The following is a 26,772-nucleotide window of genomic DNA, read 5'->3' on the forward strand; positions in this document are numbered from 1 at the left end:
CCCCACTTGACCATACCCGGGATCGAACCCGGGCCGCCGCGGTGGAAAGCCAGCGACTAACCACTTGAGCTATGGCGCGGCCGGATTTAAACTTAGTCCTCATTAATTTGATGGTTACTGGATTTCTCATTTCCCCCAATCCTTCCAACCGCACTATGGCTCTGGGGTCGACTCAGCCTCTAACAGAAATGAGTACCAGGAATCTTCCTGGGGGTAAAGCGCGGCCGGCGTGTAAGGCTGACAACCTTACCTCCATCTATGAGCCGATTGTCTAGAAAATGTGGGAAGCCCAACATCTCACAACCCTATGGGTCTCCACGGACTGTTATAGGGATACATTTACTTACTTTTTACATAATTAATTTTTCGTAGTGACATTTCTTTCATGCCGGATATAAAAGGTACTGACATTATCTCCATGGAAAGCGAGAGAATGCAGTAGATGGCAGAATTAATATGAATTTTCGAAATGTTCCACAGAAATGATATGTTTGTGATGTATATACTTTATGGTGTTGACAAGGAGTTGTACTTCTCTTACATTTTAAAAGGCCCAGATTACAATTTCAGGTAGAACTGTGAAATGTTTCGCCCCAGAAGAAAGCACCACCCCTTGAGATAGGCATCAGTATACTCCTTTTTCTTTTTTATTGCTAGTGGGGTAGGACTAAGTCCCTTGTACTGCGGCCACTTCTGGCTTATTGTACCATCAGTATATCCCTTCCTCATCTCTCCGAAATTATTGTTCATGATGATACTAAAATTTCTCTCATTTTGTGCTTCCAAAAATAAGCCAAGAAGCAATAACATGAAGCTATTATCACAGTCCCAATTACCTTACTTAATCCGTTCTTCCTCTTATACCTTACGGTGTCGAGGTTGTTTTTTTTTTCATTTGATAATTTTACACACGGTAGGACTCCTTGGGCGATTGATAAATTCGTCGCAAGGCGTCTACCTAAACACAGGGCAACATAAACACATACACACACCAAACATCCATGCCTTGTGTGGGACTCGAAACCACGATCCCTGCTTCCGAGCAAGCGAAGACAGTTCATGGCTTAGACACCTCGGCTGCAGTGGCCGGCCCCGATTATCGATTATAGTAATATTTCAGAGCCAGTGGGCTACGACGTAAATCTCTCCTTGCTGCGAGGCTTTGAAACACTGGATACATTATAAAAGATTTTGAAAAAGTAGAGGTTGAAGCATGAAACTGTAATACGTGACCGTTGTGTTTAATAACTTTAATTTGACATCTGTATATAAAGGATAGATGTAAATGTACATTCAGAACACGTTTCGTATTCCAATGCTGCGATATTTTAAAAACATTTTTACGATCATGAATATTAGTGTTATATAAATGGATAACAAAGGTTCCATTCCTTCATCTCATCAATTATTTATTGAACCGTGGAATCTGTTAATCATAGGCTAAAGTAAAGCTAACAGAGGAGATAACTTGGAGACAGGAGAAAGAAGTGAAATGAGAGATTCAATTATTTCCTGGTTGTATCTCAATTTTGCTAATTTACAGCAGAGGTGCTCTAACGTGAAAAGACTGAAAACCATTGACCTACAGCAGTGAAAAAATAATAATTGTTTAGAGAAGGAGTGTTTAAGGGTGGGTATCTTGTAGAGTATATAAAGGTATTAGTTCAGCAAAAAAGAAAGGGAAAATAAAAATTTACAACAAAAGTTCTTAAAAAAATATACAACATGCATGCTGGCACAGTATTCAATGGGTCCTGTTTTTGAACTTAACCGACTTCACCAATCTCCAAACAAAAAGATATGTTCTTTACAATTATAACCTCTCATCTAAAGGCTGAAGCTAGTCCTGATCAGTGCGTCTCGTCCAAACAATAAACGTTCATTTAATGCTTTCTTCTTACTTAGCAGCGTCAGGGGCCACGCCATAGCTCAACCGGTTAGTCGCTGGCTTCCCGCGGCGGCCCGGGTTCGATCCCGGGTCTGGTCAAGTGGGATTTGTGGTGGACAAAGCAAAAAAAAATAGCAGCGGCAGTGTGCATAATTCTATGAGAAGATTCTATGAGACAAGAATTAAAAGATCTCTGCAGTAAATTATGAATTTAGACTTTCTCCCTCTGTGTTTGGTTTGCATTAGTGAGTAACTGGTGTAATTAACTTGAGCCTCAGATAATAAAACAGGCCATCAATAGCATAAGGTTTGAAGTCCTTAATAATGTCACGTTTCTTCATTCATTCATTTGAATATATTTTTCCTCTTCGGTGGGCGGATCCTCCGTGTAAAGTATCCTGTTGCTTACGTGAAGATCCGTAGTTTCAAAAGTAATTATGGCTGAGGATAGGTAAAACGAACGAGATAACTGAAACGTTCTAGAACAGTTCTGCATTCTTTCCACTTTTGTTTAATTTGAAAATTAAATAGAAACCGGAAACGGATTACAAGCTTTACTGGTTCAACTTGAGAACGACCTTCTGGTGGTTATAACATGACATGATGTGGTCTAGTCAGACAGGTCTCTCCAAACTTCCTTCACTCATTCATTCATCTTCAATAAACGCCATGCCGCGCGTGTGTCGAGGACGATCCACAACTACACATCCCTATTGTTTCATTCCACATGCTGCTCGAAGAGTATTCGTACGCCTGTTGCCTGTAACAGCGGAGTGTGCGCACAATGCAACATCTAGTGCTGCTACGGGTGGCACATTGGTAGCAGTTAACAGTACGACTAACCTTACGGAGCAGAATTCTTCTCGCGCTATTTTGTGCTTGGAATTTACTTAATAACGCTTTCAGTAACACGGAATAAATCGGTCAGATGATTACATCATGCGAACAGTGAATTAGAGAGGATGTGGGAGGAAATTAACCCAGGCCTAGTTTAAGGCATTATTGTGATATTTGTCTGGTAATACTGAGAAAGGTACGAAAGTCCTGTCAGCCTGGCAGGTGTTCCGGCCTGGGGGGTTACCGCTTCAGTCAATTTGCTTGGTTCGTCTTCTTAAGAAGCTAATAGTTCTTCAGTCTGTGAAGATACACGCATTACACATCTTGAATGGAAACCAAAGTTTCACAAACGTGTTCACAAAAGCCCTCCTCTAGACCGCATCGTGAGTAAGAAGAATTTATGAAGAAAGCCGTCTTCTGGGATGTGGCATCGTGTAGAGATTGTATTAACCGACGTTTCGGAGGAACGTATCGCCTACATCTTCAGAGTAGAAGAAAAATCCGCGAGCGAGAAACCAGCGTGGGGAGTTGCTGCCCACGTTGGTTCCTTCTTTTTCAAAATTAATTCGATTTAAGTTCTTGAATTCAACAATTTATTTATTTATTTATTTATTTATTTATTTATTTACGAGCATTTTAAGATCTTGGAATAACTTGTTCCCTTGTGCTGAGTTTCGACATTTCCTAGGTGCCGTTGGATCTAGCAAAGCGATTCTTCTAAGTGGCCAACACATCAAAAATTCAACTTTTAATATTAGCTTTTAACGTTATGTGAAAATGTGTGAATTCATTCTTTAGCACAAACGGGACTGTTAAACATTTAATTCTTTATTTCTCACTGACTTTCATAACTGTTTATCTCACTTTTATTTTCTGTTTATTTTTCTGTCTTGCCTCACCAATATTCATAAACTATATGCATAAATTTGCAGTACCTTGCCTCAACTCCTGCCCTTTATTCTATAGACCCTGAATTATTCTTACAACTGGGGGCAGTGGAAGGACACGACAAAATAGTGTAAAACCGTTAGCAGAGAAAAGTTAAATATTAAGAGAAAGGACCATGAAAGGTCGAATGCTGTAAGAGGAGATGTAATTCTATACGATGCATATTTATTTCCTCCAGAGTGAACCAATCATGGCTTCTTTCAAAACTTCAGTCACTGCGCATGAACTGTCCAGAAGGTCCGTTTAACATAAGGTTGCATGTAAGGCTTGGAGACTGTGAGCTCTGGTTTTATATTCTTTACTATTGCTGCCACATGCATGGTGTCAGCGATTGTCTCTGTTCTCATTACTCACAGTGACGACAGAGAGGGCGTGTCTTTGAAGTTACGAATTTTGTCATGATCGCTAATAAGAACTGACACTGCTTAATACATTTATATAAATGTAATATACAATATAATAATAATAAAACTGTTTCATATAATTTAATTCGAGTATAGGACGTAATAGGAAGCGGGCTAGCATAGTGGGTATAGCGACTGACTACGGTCTGGACGACCAGTGTGTCGGAGTTCGAGTCCCTCTAGGGTCAAGAATTTTCTTTTCTCCACGTGTTCAGACCGGCTCTGGGATCCACCCAAACTGCTATCCAATGGGTATCGGAGACTCTTTCCCTGAGTATCAATCGGCCGGAGCGTGAAGATGACTATTCACCTTCAGCTAATGCTGAGGTTAAGATATATGGATCTATATAGCCATTCCCCCATACACCTTCATGGAGTTGTGCGTAATTATTTAAGCACAGGTCAACTTTCCCTTATCTTCCTTTTTTTTCCTTTCCTTAGCACTACAGCCCCAGCGGGGCCTAGGCCTACCTCCATGAACTCCGTTCACTTCGGTTTTTCTAGATCTTACACATTCGGTAGGACTCCTTGGGCGAGTGATCAGTTCGTCGCAAGGCCTCTACCTGTACACAAACACAGAAAAACGCACACACAAACTAAACATCCATGTACTGAGTGGGATTCGAGCCCACGATCCCGGTTTCCAAGCGAGCGAAGACCGTACATGCCTTAGACCGCTCGGCTACCGTGACCGGCTCCCTTACCTTTTTACAGGATGTAATACTGATTCCGTTGGTGCCAGGAATATTTCACAACACTAAAGTTGCTACCAGCTGGTCACGGTAGCCGAGCGGTCTAAGGCATGCACTGTCTTCGCTCGCTCGTGGTTTCGAATTACACTCAGAGCATAGATATGTTCAGTGTTTATGTCTGTGTACGTTTTTCTGTTTGTACGTATACAGGTATACAGGTGGAAACCTGGCGACGAGCTGATCACCCGCCCAAGGAGTCCTGCCGAATGTATAAAATCTAATAAACCGTGGAGAAATGGAGAGTTTCATGGAGGTAGGCAAAGGCCCAAATTGGGGTTTTAGCCTAAAAGGAAAGAAAAAGTTTGCTGCGTCAGGCATAACGAAGGATCATAGTGGAGAGCTGAGCCGGCTTGGCGTAGTAATTAGGTCTGTAGTGACCAGACCATTGACTGTACAGCTAGATAGCCGAATTCCTATTTCCTCCAGCAAGGGGAACAGAAATTCTTCTTTCCATGATCGCACTCAGATCGCTTCTGGGCTCACCTAGCCGCCTGTACATTGGGTACAGGTAAAATGGACAGAGCGTGAAGGTGGCCACTGATCTCTATGTAGTGCCGAAGTTAAGAATTCGTGGAGGCAGACCTCCACTCCCCCACATATTTTCCTGTTACCGTGCTTAATTACTAAACACAGGCTCAACTTTGCGATTTGCTTACATGGTGGAGAGGGTGACTGCAGGTCCCGATATTGGGGATGATGTTGCAGTTGATTAGGGCTGGATGCACCTCTTGTAAACGTGACGTTGCTACAGCTGCCCAAGCATGATGCAGTAGATTCCAATGCAAGAGATAGACAGATAGCAGCTGACTTGGGAAGACAAAGACGTGGTGATACAGCACCATCACGAAAAGATTTGAAGGAAGGAAAGAGGGCGCAGTCAGAATGTACAGTCCGTGCTTGTGCGTTATAACTCTCGAATTCTTATTATATTTGTTAGCATCTTATTCATCGGTATTAAAGTTTCGCTGAAGATTGTGATTATACATGGTAAACAAGAGATAGCCGGTCACGATTGCCAAGCTGTCTAAGGCATGTACTGTCTTCGCTCGTTCGGAAGCCAGGAACGTGGGTTTGAATCCCACTCAAGGCATGGATGTTTGGCATGTGTATATGTTTATTCTGTGTTTTTGTTGTCCTGTATGTAGGTAGCGGCCTTGCGACGAGCTGATCACTTGTCCAAGGAGTCCTACCGTCTGTAAAATGATCATGAAAATGAAGACAATCAGAGGCCAGGACCTAATGGGGCTGTAGAACCAGTGCAAAAAAGAAACAAGAGCTAAGATCACTGGTTCTTCTGGTATGAATTTCTATAATATCTAACTTTAAGCTTCAGATTTCATTGTTACGTCTGTCGTTTTAGAGAGAGAATTGAAATGTTACAATAAGAACACACTATTAAAATAAAATGAATAAGGAAAGAGGTAAAATCACAATTAGTCAGTTTAACAGATTAACTAATCTTGAAAGGGTTTTCTTGGCTGGATAGATCCCGGGTTCCTATCCCAACCCAAGAACAAGCCTTCTTTAAGTATCTGTATTTTTCTACAGTCTCTTCTCAATACAGTACATTAGGTCGGGACCCCTCCGTTCCACATCCTCTGCAGTAAATTATTCACTAATCATTCCAGTATTCGACACTAAAAACGATTTTTCTTAGCATCTGAAAACTTCATTAATTAATCAAATAGCAAAGAGACTCCCCCTCTCTATCAACTAAGACTATCTTTCCTTAAATTTTCCCACCATGCATAAACATATTGGGAAAGGGGCCGGTCACAGCGGCTGCGCAGCCTAGGGCATGAACTGTCTTCGATCGCTCAAGCACTTGGATTGTGGTTTCGAATCCCACTCGAGGCATGGATGTCTGGTTGCGTTTATTTTGTGTCTGTGCTGTTCTGTTTGTAGGTAGCGGCCTTCCGGCGGACTGATCCCCCATCCAAGGAGTCCTACCAACTGTGTATAGGATTAAGAAACTGAACAAGCGGCCAAAGTCCACAAGGGCTGTAGGGCCATAGATAAATAGACAGATAGATAGAGAGAGAAATATAGAGGGATAGATGGATGGATGGTCGGACAGATAGTTTTTTTACCGGTAGGGGCCTGTATAGACTGATTCATCCTTAGGTAATTTAACAACTTTGTTTCTACTGACAAGGAGAAATGGTACAGAGTGTAGTGGAAAGATAAGTGCAAATGTTGAATACAAAGTGGTTTAGAAGTAATCAGTCGTGGTCTCTTTGAAGATATTCGCATGAAACCAAGATGAATGGATTTCCGTGTAGACGGCACTCCTGCACAGACTGAATATAGTGCCTACCCCACTATAAATCTCCACAGAGAGTTCCTGCTCGGTGCTTTTGCATATTAATTGCAATAGTAGGGTTATTCATTTCCTTAATTATATAATTAAGCATTGTTCCATGAAGGCGTATCGCGGAGTGAAGGTATAAATCCGCCATTCTTAAACTCCACACTACGTGGAGTTGAGTGGTCAGCTTCACACCTCTGCAGTTTTACCCCGGGAGAAATAACCAGCCGCTAACTACTGGATGGGAAGCTGGTTAGGCCCCAGAGTCGGTCTGGGCTCTACAGAGAAGAGAAAATTTCTTTTCCTTGCGTAGAATCGAACCTTGGTCGTCCAGCCAGTAGCCCAGTCACTATACGCCTGCGCTGTATCGATTTTGACGCAATTCTTATCACCCTTTAAGTAGAATTACCCATATGAAGCGACAAACTGTCAAGAAATACGCGCGGTCTACTTTCCTAATTGAATTGGAAGGTGTCTCCAAGATGCTACATACTTGAGTAGGCGGCTGCAAAGGTGGTGAAGGGAGTGGGGATTTGGAGTGAGTGAATTGTAGTGAAGCCTGGGTGGAGATAACATTAATACTTCACTTATTGTGACTTTTCTTAATGTGATTTCCTTTGCTTTAGTTGAACATACAAGCCTACACATTCTCACAACAACTTTCTAAAACCCTTACACACCTACACATAGATGTAGCTCCGAATTTTATGCCAACATCCGACTGTCATACTCAACTGAAACTATAGGTGCTTACAGTTTCCTGCGTGAAGTCCGTATTTCGGCTGTCTATTTGTGCTAACAACACTAAATTCATATTTTTGTTGCCTAAGAAGCAGATATGCATCCTTTTGTCTGAAGTAAATACATCTTACTCTCATATTCTGTGGGCTGTTTTGGGATTCTCCTCCGAGACTATATGGCAAATATCAAATTCAGACAAGAAGAAAATTGCTCTGTTGCTTTACACACTGGATGAAAAATTTTCCTCTCCCTTAACACGATACGTGTGTTTGGGTTGTCCGAATTTGATTAAATTAATAACGTAACTTTATCCTCTTTCTACATTTTACTTCATAATCTGCGTAACAGTAAATATACGCGTTACAATGCCATTCGGAATATAAGTTTAATATCTCCGTTTATTATTGCGTAAATAAAAAATTAATTTATAAAATTTTTTTGTTCCTGATTGAATGCATTATCGATGAGCTTTCAGTATGGGTATTAGTCATAGTATGCACATATAAGCAAATTATCTGTTATATTTTCTTCGCGCTTAACAATTAAATATCGTATTTCTCTTGAATGAGGCTTAAATTTGATATGTGAATATATATACAGATAGTCGGCTAGCTAGATAGATAAACAGTTAGACAGCTAGATATATATAGATATATTATAGGTACATAAATAGCTAGCTAGATAAATAGATATACAGGTATATATATATATACACAGATAGATGGACAGACAGACAGACAGACAGACTTGCAGACAGGCAGGTAGACATATAGACAGATAGATAGGCAGACAGACTTACAGACAGGCGGGCAGGCAGGCAGGCAGGCAGGCAGACAGACAGACAGGTAGATAGATAAATAGATAGATAGATATATAGATAGATAGATAGATAGATAGATAGATAGATAGATAGATAGATAGATGATGGAAGGATGGGTGGTTGGACAGTTGGATGGATATTAATTTATGGGCATGTGCGTCACAGGAAATGAATGCTTGTGTCAGTAGTACGAGTATACCGTGGGAGTGCAGGTCAATGATCAGGTGGATGAATGGTAGATTACTCAGAGAGAAAACGAGCGATTGAGCAACATGAGGAATAATTTAAATAATGAACTTTCGAAGGGATAGATGGAATGATTGATTGTGTAAAGGATGAAATGAAAGAGAGATTTAGAGTCGTAATCCAAGAAAGACGAACAATTGAATAAGTTATGAGGGAAACGATCTAATGAGATAACGAATGACTGCACAAAAAAATTTAAAAAAACGACAAACGGGAAAGTGAAAAAATTAGTAAAACTGTAAGCAATAAGTTGAATTAAATATGAATGGATTTGTTGTTTTCTTATTTAATTAATGTGGTGACCATGGCCTATTTCAAGTTAACCAGACTTCTATTGGTTTGGAGAGATTCAGGAAAATATAAAAATGTATCGTCAGTATGTGCCGGAAGATCGCAGGTTCGATTCCTGATAGAGAAATACTCATTGTCTAGAAAATGTGGGATTCACAACCTTATGGACCTTCACTGACTGTAATACAGATAAATTATCTTTACCTATCGTCAGTTTGTGCCTGGAAGAAATTAATCCCTCTGAATGGTGAATGGGCAAGATTCGGAATGAACCCATCTTGTTCGATTAATCCAGCCATTTTCACGAATGGACTGAGGAAAACCTCTAAAATTCTTAGTACAGTTGTTAACCCAACGGAGACTTCCCACACTTTTCTTTGAAATTAGAGCCTTAATCCTACATAAATCTGTTCCCTCAAATAAACGAATGAACACAAGAAATGCAGATCAAGGCTTTAATGGACGAGTGGGTGATTTAGCGTAGTCAGGAACAGGACTGATAATGCTACGGAGTTGGCTGTAGAAGCCACAAAGCTGTGGGTTTTGTAACACTGTGAGATGGTGTAGAAATAGGAGGAGGACTAATAATTTTAAGCAGTAAGCTGTGGAACCAAAAAGGCGATGGTTGTGAGAGGTGTTAGGTAGAACTGTGAGTTAGCGTAGTCAGGAACAGGACTATTATTGCCAGGGAGTCAGCAGCAGAAGCGAGAAGGCGCTCGTTGCGAGAGGTGTTGGGTAGAACTGTGAGTTAGCGTAGTCATGAACAGGACTGATAATGCCAGTGAGTCAGCAGCAGAAGCGAGAAGACGCTCGTTGCGAGAGGTGTTGGGTAGAACTGTGAGTTAGCGTAGTCATGAACAGGACTGATATTGCTAGGGAGTCAGCAGCAGAAGCGAGAAGGCACTCGTTGCGAGAGGTGTTGGGTAGAACTGTGAGTTAGCGTAGTCAGGAACAGGACTGATATTGCTAGGGAGTCAGCAGCAGAAGCGAGAAGGCACTCGTTGCGAGAGGTGTTGGGTAGAACTGTGAGTTAGCGTAGTCAGGAACAGGACTGATATTGCTAGGGAGTCAGCAGCAGAAGCGAGAAGGCACTCGTTGCGAGAGGTGTTGGGTAGAACTGTGAGTTAGCGTAGAGTTCGAACAGGACTGATAATGCCAGGGAATCAGCTGTAGAAGCGAGGAGGCGCTCGTTGCGAGAGGTGTTGGGTAGAACTGTAAGTTAGCGTAGTCAGGAACAGGACTGATAATGCCAGGGAGTCAACAACAGAAGCGAGAAGGCGCTAGTTCCGAGAGGTGTTGGGTAGAACTGCGAGTTAGCGAGTGAGAGCAGGTGTGTGGAGTGAGGCTGCAGAGAGTGTACCAGTGAAGGTTGTGGAGATCATGATACTGCCCGCCCACCACTGTATCGGCACAGTGGCGGGCCTCACTACAACGCGGGGTCGCCGGCACTAACCAAGGCCTTCCTACTCATTACTTTTACACCTTGATTGCAGTCAGACGGAGATTGCGCGCGCAACCATCAGAAAAAATTAACTATCTCTAGTGTTTAGACACCGCAGTCGTTACACCGTGACTTTCAGTGTGTGTTTTGTTTCGTTATTATCATTCTCTTCACCTCCTGCAATTCAGGCTTAGGCCTATATCAATGCTGAAGTATAGGTAATGGAAACCTATCCTTATCCTGAGATGATTATCTTCATTCGTTGTGCCAACGTCAGTATGATATTAGGAAAATGTTTCGTGCGACCAATAATGTCCCATCATCTGTTGTATTTGCATTATCGGACTTCTCAGTGTATCAATTTCCATTTATGCTTTAGTTATAAATGCGGCCGGGACAGTTTCTGCAGGGTTCTCAGGATAGGACAACGCTGGGAAAATATATCGTGGCCGCTAGTCTCAATTCTTTTTATCCTTCAGTTTACCCGCTTGATACATTTCAACGGAATTTTATGCGGTGTCGTAAACGACGAACTTCCTCTCTTACACAAAACATATTTTCCTCAGGAACCAAATTTGCTTCTGCTTCTTCTTCTTCTTCTTCTTGAGGTGGGGTGACATCGTAGTCCATTTGATACGTCTGCCACTAATTGGACTATTATACCACTAACGGATTATAGATGATGATGAGGATGCTTGTGGAGCAATCGGTGGACTGAGAATTGACAGGTGAAACCGAAATACTCGGAGAAAACCTACACCAGCTCCACTTTGTCTACCACAAATCCATCATGACTTGACCTGGCTCGAACCCGGACCGTCGTGGTGGGAAGCCAGCGACTAACCGCCTGGGCTATGGCAAGGCCAGAAACAAACGTTAGGTTGGTATACTTATACACGTATATCTGAATGGTCTGTAAGTCACAGCAATATGTCACAGCAATACTACAGTTGTTCATGGTTTTAGTTTCTTCTTTAAGCAGGTCTACCGCTTACCACTGCGACCACAAGCTACTTACCATACAGACTTTATGGCAATAAGTAATGATATTATCTGTGTCAGCATGTACTTAAATAATTTATAAATATATTATTGCAGTAATGGAACATTTTTTGTTTGTGGTAACACTACTTATATAGCCTTTAAGTTAATTTTGGATTTTCATATATATATTTCAGTCACTGCTTCTGTAATCTTGTGGTTAGAGTTACTGGCTACAGATCCAGAGGTCTGGGTTCGATTCCCTGGCTACTACATTTTCTGAGAAGTAGTGGATCTGGAACGGGGTCCACTCAGCCTCGTGAGGATAATTGAGGAGCTATTTCAAGGATATAGATGCTCCGGTTTAGAAAAATCGAAATTAACGGCCATGGGGATTCGTTGCGCTGACAACGCGACACCCTCTATCTGCTAAAGTTGGCACTAAGTTCGCCTTCAAGCTGCGGTCGCTCGGTGACTAAAACCACGAAATTTTTTATATATATTTCAGTCGTGTAACAAATAGCTTTTCAAAAAGTGTAGTAGTGCTGTAGGGTGTCACATTTCCATGTGGCCTCATCGTCGGATTTGAGCTTATGAATGAAATACCTGTTCATTATGATCATTAGTAACTGGATTTGTGAAGATGCGGCTGTGTATCCGTGCGTGACATTTGTGCGTTAGTGAACTCCAGCTTTAGAACAAGAGGTACCCTCGAAAGGGTGAAGTGAAAATGTATGGAAATATTGTGGTCTAATTTTATGTTGATTCCACGGCTCTGGTAAGGTAGAATCAAATTAGAAATTGGGAAATTCATGATGCGTGTTGTCAAAAATATCACAGAGATGAACAATTGCCTTCGGATATATTTCGAGGTCGTCAGTGGCGTTGAATGTTTGTTGATGACATTTTGTCCTTCCTTATACCATAATTCAGATAGAGTTGCTGGCATATACTTCAGCAGACCAAAGGATTCTACAGAATCCTTGGTCAATCTTCCAGTTAAATCAAGTGATATATTGGTAGATAAATTGTCTCTTAATTCTTCTTGTGAATGAGCTTCACACTTACATAATCGCTGATTTCATAGCCCACTGGCGGAAAGAGTGGCGTTAGGTTACGAAAACAAGGACACAATATATCAGATATTATAGATATATTTTATTTTGCGGAACTAAACACTAGATTTGTAGGACGTAGTACAGAATAAAGGTTGGAAGAGAGTATAGTGACTTATTATGTGCTGGATGACCTGGAATTGTCGCCTAGCAAATACCTCAGTTACCAGGTTAATATAAAGGGTAAAGATAAAGCTATTCCCGTAACAGGTTGTGAAGATACATAGGGTTGTGGGACGTCGAGGCTCCCACATTTTCTCTAGAAAATCGGCTCACAGATTTCAGTGAGGTTGTCGGCCTTAGTCGCCAGGAACCCTTTATCCCCCAGGAATATTCCTGGTTCTCATTTCTGTTAGAGGTTGAGTCGACCCCAGGGCCATATTGCGGCTGGAAGTATTAGGTAAATTGAAAAAATTCAATGACTCCATCGGGAATCGAAACTGCGATCTTCCGGCTTGTAGTATAGTGCCTCAAGCAACTACGCTACCGCATGCCCCCTAAATTAAAGTGTACCCACGTCACGTATTCGGGGTTTGTGTGACGAACAATAAGGGGTTCTGAATTGAGTGATTAGATTTATTGGCACTACTTTACAATTATGACCAATTATAACAGTTTGCAATCAATGGCTGCGTAAGACTCCTTTTATTCCTTACTGGGCTACGAGTGTCTTCTCTTCTACTATGACGTATGACGAACAAAGAATCTCTTCCGAATAAGCTCTTGGTTCCCCTTTCTACTGCGACTGTTTTGAAAACGTCTGTCTGACTAATCCTCTCGTTCTTGTCAGCACGACTCCATATATAGGCTTGCGCATTTCCAAGGAATTGTGTGTCGCTTGCACGTACCCATGTAAATTTTCCGTTGTCATGAAAACGTGCTTACTGCACCGTTGCCTATCAATTGACTTCCATTTCTGTTCGTTGCTATTCCGGCTTTCAGGTGGTGCTTGACTAACAATTGTCATATTCGTCACAACGACAGTTGATATCCCCATGAATGTGAAGCCACGTAGTTGGGTCCCACGAAAAACAGAAAATCGTAATATTAAGAACATAAAATCTTATATATTTAAATATGGTCTGATAAGCGTTAAATAAATAGCTATAACTTTAATTAATTTTTACTGGAATGAACTAAAGATTTGCTTTCATGGATCAATAGTCGATTGTCACTCAAAGTAATCACTGGTCGTGCAAACATTTAAGCTACCGCACCCATTGTTACAGGACAAGATCATTATCCGTCTCTCTAAAATGTGTGTTGGTAACACTTGTATGCATTTCGTAGTTGGTTTCAACGGATTCTGATCTCTTGTGTCTGGCAGGTGACGATTGTTGAAACGCTCCTATTGTGAGGTGTGTTCTGTTTGTTTGAGGAAACGCCCAGCACGATTTTGGGAGGTGATGTTCCATGCGGTTACATCTGAAAGCAGCAGGAAATATAGGCTGTAAGTCCTGAGAAACAGTTTTCTGTTATGGCCCGAATCGTGTCTACTCTTAAAAATGTAAGAATTTTGTATAAATATATACATACATATATATACATAAATAATGTGAATTAGATATGAAATATGGAACGTGGAATAAATAATTTCAATAGGGCAGCTTCACTGAAAGCCATTGAAAGAGAATAAGCCAGGTAAATTTAGTGGGAGCACGGAAAGTCAGATGGAACAAGAATAAAGGGACAAGTAGGAAAATTTAAGCATGAATGGGTGGCAATAGTTAAGAATATGTTAAATAAATGTCCTTGAAGGTTGTGGAGTGAATTCATCTGGCTTACGATACAGTCCAATGGCGGTCTCTTAAGAACACGGTTACGTANTGACCTCTATCTAATCCTATATTACGTAAGGTATGTGGACATTTTCATACCGTACATCTTCCAGTACCCTGATTCACTGTAGTCTATACAACACATTCTTTTTCCTTGGCACTACAGCCCCAGTGGGCCTAGGCCTTCCCCCATGAACTTCTCCGTTCCCTTCTGTTTTTCTAGATCTTACACATTCGGTAGGACTCCTTGGGCAGGTGATCAGCTCGACGCAAAGCCTCTACCTGTATGCAACATATTTTCATGTGTATCTACATGAATAGACACGATCATTAGCTGAGGTAAATATGATAGCTGTTTATATATGGCAGACAAATTAACATGTTCTCCTTCTGACTACACTAATATCTATGTAGTGTAACTACATACATACGAAAAACAATCGTGGACGGCCGTGTTTCAGTGGCCTTTTAGCATTGAGACTCGGGGGGGGGGGCTAACAATATGAGGAACAATATCACTACAGAAATTTAATTTTTAGTCTTGTATTTCAGTACAAAGGGCACGCTGTAGCGTAGTTGGTTGAGGCACTATTCTACAACTCGGAAGGTCGCGGGTTCGAGTCCCAATGAAGTGGAGTTTTTCAATTAACCTAATCCTTCCAACCGCACTATGACCTTGTGGTCGACTATGCCTCTAAGAGAAATGAGTACCAGGAATCTTCCTGGGGAGTAATGGGCACTCGACGCTCAAGGCTGACAATATTAGAGCCATCTGTGAACCGATTTTCGAGAGAAACTGTGGGTGCCTCGACGTCTCACAACCTTATCGGACTTCAGGGCCTGTTACAGGGATAGCTTTACCTTTTTGTTTCAGCTCCAGTAATATTTAATACCCTGCACATTCTGTAAGGAAAACTAATACGGACTGGTCGTGGCTCGAAATGCAGAGAAATGTAGCTCAGAGCGTACAGTGTTCCTTAGAATCTTTTAGTGCGACTACTCCCAAATGTCTCCTGGTGACAAGACAGCCGCTTCTTCGTCATATCTGGAACAAGGTTGGGGTGAGTGGGTGGAGGGGGGGGGGATTCACACGCTACCTCCTGATTATGGTGTAGTACGTTGATGCGTGGTAAGAAGCGCGTTATCGGATTCGCATTTCTTTAAGCTGTAAAATAGATCTGATTTTTCTTTGGTGTCAACGTGTTAGTATACGTAATATGTTAGTGAATTTAGTTTTGAGGAGAATTCAATGAATATAAATATATCTTGGTGAAAGGGGAAGTTCGTGGAGGTAAGCCTAGACCCACTGGGGCTGTAGTGCCAAGAAAAAAATCTATATCTTGTTCTATAATATCTGTGGCAATGTTCATTTACTTCAGTCGAATTAGTAACTGCATGTTCAGTCTGACAACCCTGGACATTCCGTAGGTGAAGGAAAATTAATCGAATATGTAAACAGAGATATTGCGTTTTCGGACTTTATCCGTCGTCCTGGTTTTAAGATAACTAAGAAAAACACGACGTTTCTGAAACTGGATCTGTTTCCGTCCTTATGTGAGGTAAAACACCTATTCTGTTGGGTCCCTTAGAAAGAGGTAGCCACAATCACTGGACCAGAATAGGTGTTTTCCATCACCTGAGGACGTAAACAGATCCAATTACCAAAACGTCGTGTTTTTCTTAGTTTTCTTAAAACCAGGACGATGGATAAAGTCCGAAAACCCAATATCTCTGTGTGTTATACACCATCGTCAGAATCCTATAGTAACTACTCGAATATGTACAGCAAACTGGAATGGAATCACCTGTGCCCTTAGATGTTACTGGATATAAACAGTTCATTGACAGTGCTCCTCTCTGTTTGGAAACGCGATAACTCATATTTACGCAGTGACAATATGAAACTACTGAAACTATGTAAAATGATCGCTGTTCAACAGTTGGCATGCATCTACCTGAATGTCTGGCAGAAAACTACGAAAAACCATATTAATTCATCAATGGCTCTACATACGTTTGATGAGCTCTGGCGCTTCTTTCTTTCAGTTTCGTAATCTTGTACACAGTCGTTAGGACTCCTTGGAAGGGGGATCAGCCCGTCGCAAGACCTCTACCTACACAGAGAACAGCACAAATACAGAATAAATGCAGTCATCCATGCCTCGAATTGGATTGGAACCCACGATCCTAGTGTTTGAGCAGGCGAAGACAGTTCATGTCCTAGACCGCGCGGCCACTGTGTTCGACTGTAAACCTCCTTCACCCATTTAATCAAGCTTGTGTCGTGACATTTTATGGGGACAGAGGCTGGACGCATTCCGATAACAGCAAGCACACTTAACGTCGGTAATGGACAGAAATAAATGACAGCTTCAAGCTCCAGCCGCTAAGTGCCCATTATATAGGAGGATAGGTCTGTCTCAGAGACATTCTAAATATGACGGAAAACTCGTTACCCTTACTAGACATGAACCCTGATAATCCATGTCTCATTCGTCGAACACTGCGTTGTCCAGGTTCGCCCTAAAGAAACATAAGCAGAATTTCCATGTTACTAATTGAACAAGTTGCCGGTCACGGTAGCCGAGCAGCCTAAGGCATGCACTGTCTTCGCTCGCTCGGAAGCCGGGATCGTGGGTTCGGATCTGTTTCCTGTGAGGTACGAACTGAATTCTTATATATCAGTCTTATACACTGCCGGTCACGGTAGCCGAGCGGTCTAAGGCATGTACTGTCTTCGCTCGCTTGGAAACCGGGATCGTGGGTTCGAATCCCACTCAGGGCATGGATGCTTAGTTTGTTTGTGTGCGTCTTTCTGTGTCTGTCTACAGGTAGAGACCTTGCGACGAGCTGATCACTCGCCCAAGGAGTCCTACCGAATGTGTAAGATCTAGAAAAACCGAAGTGAACGGAGAAGTTCATGGAGGTAGGCCTAGGCCCACTGGGGCTGTAGTGTCCGGGGGGGGGGACTGAATCAGTTCACCTGTTCTATCAGTCAGTATAACGACTAGGCTATGGGCTGGACAATCGACGAGTTGGATATCGATTCCCGGTGGAGATAATTGAATTGTGTCGTCTCCATAAGGATCACACAGGCTCTAGCACCCGCTCAGCTTCCTATAAAATGGGTACTGGGAATTGTTTGTCGGGGTAAAGCGGGTACGGCGTGAAGCTGACCATTCAACTCCATCCAGTAACAGGATAAAGAATTGTGTAGCTATACCTCTACTCCCGCATATTCACTCACCTCTTACTTAACTTATTCATGGAGCTGAGCCAATTCTGCAGCTACTCAAGAATTTCTAGCATTTTATGGAACCCGAAGGTTCGTAACCGTGTTCACAAGAGCCCTCTACTGGTCCCTGTCCTGAGCCAGATCTATCCAATCCATACCATCCCATCCTATCTCTCTAATATCCATTTTAATATTGTCCACCAACCTACGCCTTTGTCTTCCTAGTGGTCTCTTTCCTTCTGGCTTTCCCACCAATATCCTATATGCATTTTTCGTCTACCCCATTCGTGCTACATGTCCTACCCACCGCATCCTCCTTGACTTGATCATTCTAATTATACTTGGAGAATAGTACAAGTTATGAAGCTCTTCATTATGCAGTTTTCTCCAACCTCCTGTCACTTCATCTCTCTTCGGTCCAAATATTCTCCTCAACACCCTGTTCTCAAACACCCTCAGTCTATGTTCCTCCCTTAATGTCAGAGACCAAATTTCACAACTATGCAGAACCACAGGCAAAATTATAGTTTTTTATATTCTAATTTTTATGTTTTTGGACAACAGACGAGAAGACAAAGGTTTCGGACTGTATGGTAGCAAGCATTACCCGAGTTCAATCTCCTCTTAATTTCCTCCTGAATCAGGTTTCGATCTCTTATTGTTGTTCCCAAATATCTGTACTGTGCCACATTTTCAAAACATCTGTTTCCTGTCTTTATGTCATGATTTTGCCCTGCATTTTGGTGACGAGACAGCAACATATACTTAGTTTTCTCTGTGTTTACTTCTAGACCAACCTCTTTACTTGAGTCAATTAAAGTTTGTGTGTCTTTCTTTATGGCATCTACATTATCACCCAGTAGATTCACATCATCGGTATAGGCCAACAGCTGATGTGTCCCGTTTAATTTCAGTCCCATCTGATTTCCCTGGACCTTCCAAATGGCATAATCTAAAACAAAGTTGAAAAGGAGTGGCGATAAAGCATCTCCTTGTTTTAGACCATTCTGGATAGGAAATTTATCAGACAAATGTTTACCTACACAGACTTTACTATACGTTTCGTTTAAACACATTTAATCAACATAACTAGTTTCACGGGTATCCCAAACTCTATCAGAATATTGTACAATACTTCCCCCCTAACTGAATAATAGGCTTTCTTGAAATCTATGTAATCTTGAAATAGCTGATGTACTGTCTCATCGTACTCCCATTTCTTCTCCAATATCTGATGAATGCAAAAGATCTAATCTGTAGTTGATCTGTTACGTCGAAACCCACGCATCCATGGTGCTTAATTAAGTCCACTTTAGATTTATCTACAGAGTCAAAATTCATATTAAGTGCAAATTGTTGGGACACTTGAGCTAAGTTTATTGCCCTCATGTGCAGGCCTGAAGAAATACAAGCGGTACGAACATGGCGAAATTGTCGTTCTACCAGTAGGACTGAGTTAATTTGAATCGCAGAACGGAAGCTGGCATCAATCTGCGAACTGATATTGCACGTGATAGATCTGTTCACGATCATTTAAGAGTTGTACTTAAATTTTATAGTATTCTCTTTCCCTTGACGTCATTTCCGGTTAGAATAGACGAGCTTATGAATGTATTGAAATTAAAAGTTTGTCTTGTTAATATTTTAGTACAGATCTGTAACGATTTAAAACATTCGTGTGACAATATGTATGACGCACTTACGAATTTTTTTCTTAATGTGTGTACTATATTAACATGAATAATACGTAAACAGAAAGCCTGTGACGTCAATGGTAAGCATCGTATTTCGTAAGATTTAGCGGAATTTACATTATGAAACGATGCTAAAACTATAAGAAATGAGATTTATTATTATATCCTAGACTTTTATTGTTTATTTTAATAGCTCCTATCAAATTTCAAGGCCCAAAATTCTGTGTAGCCACTTTTAAGTTTGTGGTTCTTGAAAGTTATAACACGTCAAGTAAGGAAAATTATTACCGTTACCTTCAAATAATTTTGTTTTACACCGAATTGCAGAACCGATGTCAGGACATAATTCATCGTTCCTGAAATAAATCTGAAGAGGCTGACGGTGTTTGGTGCTCAAAACTTCAGGGCTTCGGTGATCCTACTCTTTCGCCATTTCGCAGTTCGTCCGTGAGACGTAACAAATTTGGCTGTTGCTATAGACCCGTCTGTATTTAGTTCCTATACGTTCAACGTACGAATAAAATCATTTGAGGTCGCATTTTTATTTTGCAAGGAACTGAATCACTAAACATCTTTAAGATATTTTTTCGAATACTGCAAATCGTAGCGTAGATTTAGTGAGTTTAAATAACTTCGCGGAATTGCACTGGATATTCTTTCTTCCTTTTCTTCCTTCCTTTCTCCGTTCTTTCTTTCTTTCTTTCTTTCCCTCCTCTTTTCTTTCTTTCTTTCTTCCTTCCTTCCTTTCTTTCCTCCCTTCTTTCTTGGTTATTTTTTCTTACTTCTTTCCTTCTTTCTTTCTTTCTTTCGTTCCTCTTGTCTTTCTCTTTTTCTCCTCAGGGAAGAAACTATAAAATGAACTTGTCCACGAATGCTTCCCTATGTTTAAACGTGGAATTTGTTAAGCTCAGCTCAAAAAATGCATGACATTTCCTCTAGAAACACTCCCCCCCGGAGATACGATTGGGGGAGTAGTTTACCTCCGGACTGTTTTGTCTCCAGAGGAAACATCTCGCATACATGGTATCTCTGTTTTTGGAATTTGTTAAGCTCAGCTCGAAAAAATGCCGCCCATGAACATTAAGTGCAGTAAATTAGGCAAGGCGAAAATGTTTGCATCAGAAATGTAAAATATGTGAGCATAGTCCGTATTTTCACGCGAGAACGCAAAGAAGAATAATAAAATACAAGAGGCACAGAATTTTTGGTTATTTTAAATTAATATTTGGGCCTCTCATTTGTTAATATTTCATACGATGTTCAGTACCAATAACATGTCGTATCTTAATTAACGCCTTCGTTTTAATGATAGAAAAAGCCAGCAAGAGGTTTAGTCTTGAACTACGTAAATCAGTGCGAATTATGCGGAAAACACGTTAGAATTCTCGGTTATTTTTTACCTAGATGTAAATAACTGTAATATGTGATGTCTGATTCTGAAAGCCAACGGACGTTTCGGAGGAATATATTGCGTTCATCTTCAATGTCGAAGAATAAGCTAAAGAAGAAACCAGCATGAAACAACAAGCAGAGCTCTTACCCTCAGTAGGCATCTAAAATTCAATGTGATCTCAAAAGTTCTTTGATTATACCAGCCTGTCCAAAAAGTACCTTACCTTTTTCAGGGAAAAGAAAGTTCTGTATCTTGGTGGTTACAATACCTAATCCCCTTCAATGTAGGCCATTTGTGACTCCACACACTTATCGTTTTTCAGCTTTAAGAAACGAATTTAAACCTTCGTGCTGAGGAAGTGAGAAATATGATGGTGTCATATTCCCATGCCACTGAAGCAGAAGAATCTTATGCAATACTCATGAGTTACAGAATATAGAACAACTTTAATAATTCTGAGGCTTTCTTCAGTTTATTTACCCCGTTTCAGTGGTTATTTACTTAACGTTATGAAAAGATTTGCGTGAATCCTTATATAAATAAGGCATTTCTTAACCCGAGGCATGGTAATCGGACAGACTATTTATCAACGCGTTAATATATTAATATTTTAATATGCAAGTGGCTTGAAAGTCTTCATTTCGAAACTCATCGTCACATCAAATGACAGACGTCACATCCGGTACCAGTCAAGGCAACATCATCTCAGGCCGCAGGAGCGATGAAACAGATGCTTTACGGTTTGGCTAAATCTGATGCACTTTTTATGGGATGTAAGTCAGTCTTTATCCTACCTGCCATCTTCTATCTTCTGAATGTGAGAGTGGGAACTATATTTTTGCAGACACGAACGCGCAAACTGGGAAGAAAATGGGGACAGATGCTTCAACTGAGAGAATCACAAATTTATGTCATGCAGAGAAAATAATTCACAAAATATGACAACTCGAAAATTAAACTACTTAGCTTAACATCCCCAATTCGTCTTTTGATGTGTAACTAACACCACAGAGCAGACTCCTTATTGAAAAACTAAGAATCACTCGTCGATCGAAGGAATTCCCCTTCGCTTATGGAAACCGAAATTTAGAAACGCCACCCCACCGTCCCTGCGCAACTTCATCCATATATTCAAATTCACACTTCTATGGCTCTTCTCCTCTTCTTATTCTTTATTTAACACTATACGTTTCGGCCTAACTGTCCATCATGTGTACAAGACTGTACATGAAAACTGCTGCTCTGTTGTTACACTGTTGTGTTTTGCATTTTACGAATAACGTAACATGCTTATAAAATATTGTGACCTGACGCCTGAAAGCCAGAATAATGGAGCAAGAATAGAAGTTCATTGTTACAGAACTACACGGCAAACAGGTTTCCGTGGAAGTGAACACGCACGCAACAATAGAAGAACTACGGTTTGTATGCAACAACGAGGTAAACACAATTCTATAACAATAGAGGAACTGTTAGGAAAAGGTGTTTTCTCTTGGGGCTTCCCCGAAGCTATATAACAAGGATCTCAGTCAGCTGAGAAGAGAATTGAGGGAGTCTGTTGAGATGGCAGATAAAGATTATGGAGAGGAGGGGATATAGTGGTTTTTGAAGTGAAGTAATAAGTTGCGTATGTGTTCAATAAATCTGGCCACCAATTCAAACCCTTCTATAAGCCACACCACCCGCAAATGATTGATAATATTTTTTTTTTATTTTTATATTACCATTCCGTGGTTACTTTTGTTGTGCACATGTTGTGGATCTGGTTTAGGTTTTTTGAATGTTCCGGTTTTTTCTTTTGTGCTGCGTGTGGCAGTAACCACAGTATGATAATCTAAGAAACTTCAAATATTGTGGCATATTCGCTCAAATCAAGAATTATGGAATCACAACAACAACAACAACAACAGAGGAATGGTGTTTTCTGCGCAGTCCGTGTCGATGGCTACGCACGCAACATTATTATACTTCATTTATTACATAAAATATGTTTCCGCCTACAGTGCAACTTATTATTGTCCCCTTTAGTTGTCACACGTTTCGGCCGTACACAGCCATCGTCAGGTGTCTCCAGTTTGTTAAACTTATTGAATGGTATATGTCCAACTTCTCATATAAAATGTGAATTCGATATAACTTTAATTAAAATAAATGGACTTTAATTAAAATCAATAAAAATAAGTTAAAATTTAGTTAAATTTCAATATTTTGCTCCGGATCATCATCCATTCATCCAGACAAGACTGTTTGAGGTTTCCCTGTTTGCATTAATTTGCACAGAGGCATGGGTGTTTGTGTGTTATTGTGTTGTTCCTAAGTGTGTTGGTGTAGTTATCTGCAGTATGTAAAGACCATATTACTATTACTGTCAATTTTGCAATATTTAGTGTTTCTACGCGTTAGTTTACTTCTTTATACTTACGTACGCCCCTTTGACTGTAGGCTCCTCACCCTGCACTGCAGTGGTGTTTATCGTTGTGTGTATGTTGACCTTATGAATGTTCGGCCTGTAGTATAACGTAACTGGGGGTGTGTGTGCTGCTATCTTGTGTGAAGCCCGTGTACTAATGTCTCGAATATTGGCTTATGTGCATCGATGTATGTGTCATTCATATGTGGGTTAGTCTTTATTGATTCTATAAATGCTTTCCCTTCCTCCCCGTTGTTTTAACACCCATAGCATCTGCTATAGTTCCGTATGTATGTCCAGTGTTCAGTATGCTGCAAGAAGGAAAGGGGACAATAATTAAGATGCATTGTAGACGGAAAGACATTATATGAAATATATATTAATGCAACAGGATGCTTAAATAAAATATTATACGTCAAGCCAATGCTAAGCAACAATTGTACTGCAACAGAGGAACAATATTTTCTACGCGATCCGTGCGAGATATTATAAGCAGAGCCAGTTAGCTTAAAAGTGTGGAAAGGATAAAAAACCTGGCCATGGGTCTCGACGGGGCCTGATACAAAGAACGACTGTGCTGTACTGTGCTGTGCTGCATCAAGCAACGGCTAGGGAAGAATATAAGAGACTGAGAGAAGACCTAGCATATGGCAGACATAAATTTATGTTATTACGGAAAATAAAATTAAGTTACTAAACTTCACATGACACGTATAGGCGAAAGAATAGCGAAGAAATTTTAAAATAAACGATATAAAATACAAATGAAAAATTTACTCATTACTCTGAATTGAAGCATCCTGTCACGCATGCATCACACATATCATACAGGATGATTTTTAAATACGCTCCACAAGTCTTTCATTGCATACACGTATGTTTTGATATTAAGGGGCAGCACGTTTTAACGGTATCTCTTCATCTTTAAGCATTATTTTCCAATAAATTAAATGCAATTTAAAAACATTATAAGGGATGTATAGATCACATCCACTCTCCCATATGCCTTCATGGCTTAGTGTTTAATTAGTTAAGATCAGGGACAATTTTAACTTTTACCTTAATTCTTAAAAGAAATTCGAGATTCATATAGATAGCTTTCTACTGGTATGATAGTTAAACGTGGGGGCACGCGGTAGCGAAGTTGGTTGAGGCACTATGCTACAAGCCGGAATATCGCGGGTTCAAGTCCCAAAGAGGTCATTGAATTTTTTCAATTGGCTTAATTCTTCCGGTCGCACTATGGCCCTGGGGTCGACTCAGCCTCTAACAGAAATGAGTACCAGGAATTAATTAAATAATTTTCCTGGGGTGTGAAGCGCGGCCGGCGCGTAAGGCTGGCAACCTTACCGCCATCTTTGAGCTGATTGTCTAGATAATGTGGGATCCTCAGCGTCTCACAAACCTATGGGCCTTCACGGCCTGGTACAGGGATAGCTTTATTTTTTATTTTTTACTTATGATAGTTAAACGTAAGCGAATACGATTTGTTGGGAATGAGAGGAGGGTGGAAGAAGTAAAGAATTCGTACAGATTATTGGTAGGAAGCGTACGTTCAGGCCTATTATCATGAGATACTGACAGAAGTACGGAAAGTGGGTTTAGGGGAATGTAGCTTTCGTGCACAAAGCGGCACATTCTGTCCCATATTTCAGGCATCTCTAGCAATGATGCATGAGGACAACAATATCCTTCAACCTCTTCATAAGTAGAAATCATACAGCATAAAAGTGATAATATAAGACCATGTGAAAAAAAGAAGCTTTCTTTATCTTATGGGAAAATTATTTTCCAACAAAGTTTGTGTAATACCGTATGTGCAAGATTTTATGTTTAAGTGTTAAGAAGTTACGTAATCGAGCGATGTAAAAGAGACAATTAAAACAGACTGCGCCTGTATAACATTACAATTTATTTTCTTTCGCTGTGACGAACTTGGCACCGAACTGCCTGCTTTTTGTAAGGCTACTTTGAATACATTTGCTTCAGTAGTATATCTCTATTTGATCTCTTCACTCGAACTACCAGGAGGCTTAAAAGTTGTTCTTATTAACATATGTTAAAATTGAAAATGCCTTCTATATTGAAAATACCTCCAGAATCAGAAATATTCGATAATATCTACATGAGCCGTAACAGTAAGTGGTATGAACTACAGTTTATTGCAAATAAACATTTCCGCAATTTCGAAACTTGTATCTTAATTTACACGTCCTGGTTTTCGTTTATTCGTTTACCGGACTTCCCTAGAACAGACTTACCTATATAAGGTCAATTGAATTTAATCCTAATGATAAGTTTCTTACCAACAGACAAAAACTAAGGTCATGAAAATTACGTCTTGCAAAGCTGCATCTGTCTCTTTACACGGAGAAACGAAGACAAGTTTATCAAAAATCACGTGTCTCTCTCTGAATTTCGGATGTTCATTTGATCCACGCAGTAACCGCCGTAGTTCACTCAGTACAGAGCCCAGTCTCTGGCTGCTGGACAACTGGCATTTGATTCCAGACAAAGGCTTCAGACAATAATAAAAATTCACTAAATGCAATCGCGCTAATTATACGCAATGACAAAGAAAGAAAAATAGTGATAATGATTTACAAATGCAAATTTAGTTCCCCCCACCATGAAGCTGTTGCTAAATTTCGGGATATTGAAACATCGAAACTCACACAGAAATGAGATCGAATTTTATTGTGTCTTCATCTCATGTTCCGAGATAGCGCAGTAGATATAGTGACTGGCTATGGTATGGAAAATTGAGAGTTCGGAGTTTGAGTCCCGGTAGGGTCAAATATTTTCTCTTCTCCACGTCGACCTGACCGACTCTGCGGTCCACCCAACCTCCTATCCAATGGGTACCGAGGGGTCTTTCCCCGGAGGTAAAGTGGTCGGGGAGTGAAGCTGACCAATCACCTCCAGCTAGTGCCGAGGTCAAGAAAATGTGGCTCTATACATTCACTCCCCAATACGCCTTCATGGAGTAGTGGTTAATTAGTTAAGTACAGAGATAACTTTACTTTTTTACCTTCAAGATATATTATACATGAAATATAACTGTAAACTTCGATAGAAAAGGAATGTAACGCTCTCACAAACAGTGGCAATATTTGACGTCCTCCACAGACTCCAGACCAACCCTGGGGCCCACCAGCCTCCTACCTTATGCAGACTGGATTCTTCCCGAGGGTAAAGCGGAAGGGTCGTGAAGCTGACCACTCACCTCCGTCTAGTGCCGACGTCAAGAAAGGTGCAGCTATACTTCCACTCCCCTTATTTCTGGAAGAAAAAGTGCTTAACTTATTAAGCACAGAGAAAAATTTATCTTTAATTTTTTTTATTTTATGAAACCTTAGAGTAGAATTTGGGGAATATGGGAAGATTATCTTTTGCATTAGCCCGTACAGTTTATGGGAGACTCAGCGGTAAAGACAGTATGAGATTTGAAGTTCTCTGAGGAGAATATGGAGATTTCTCTCTTGTGAGA

General features: G+C 40.6%; 1 long non-coding RNA gene across 1 annotated transcript; it reads right to left on the reverse strand.

The window, feature by feature from the left end:
* Window positions 1-13,206: 13,206 nt before the first annotated feature.
* On the reverse strand, window positions 13,207-23,358 carry LOC111875460. The gene is made up of 3 exons (XR_002844729.2): window positions 23,295-23,358; window positions 16,565-16,664; window positions 13,207-14,197 (listed from the first exon to the last, which is right to left on the reverse strand). It is a non-coding gene; the product is annotated as an uncharacterized LOC111875460 (long non-coding RNA).
* Between the last annotated feature and the right edge of the window lie 3,414 nt (window positions 23,359-26,772).

Source organism: Cryptotermes secundus, unplaced genomic scaffold, assembly GCF_002891405.2.
Source record: "Cryptotermes secundus unplaced genomic scaffold, Csec_1.0 scaffold304, whole genome shotgun sequence".
NCBI lineage: Eukaryota > Metazoa > Arthropoda > Insecta > Blattodea > Kalotermitidae > Cryptotermes > Cryptotermes secundus.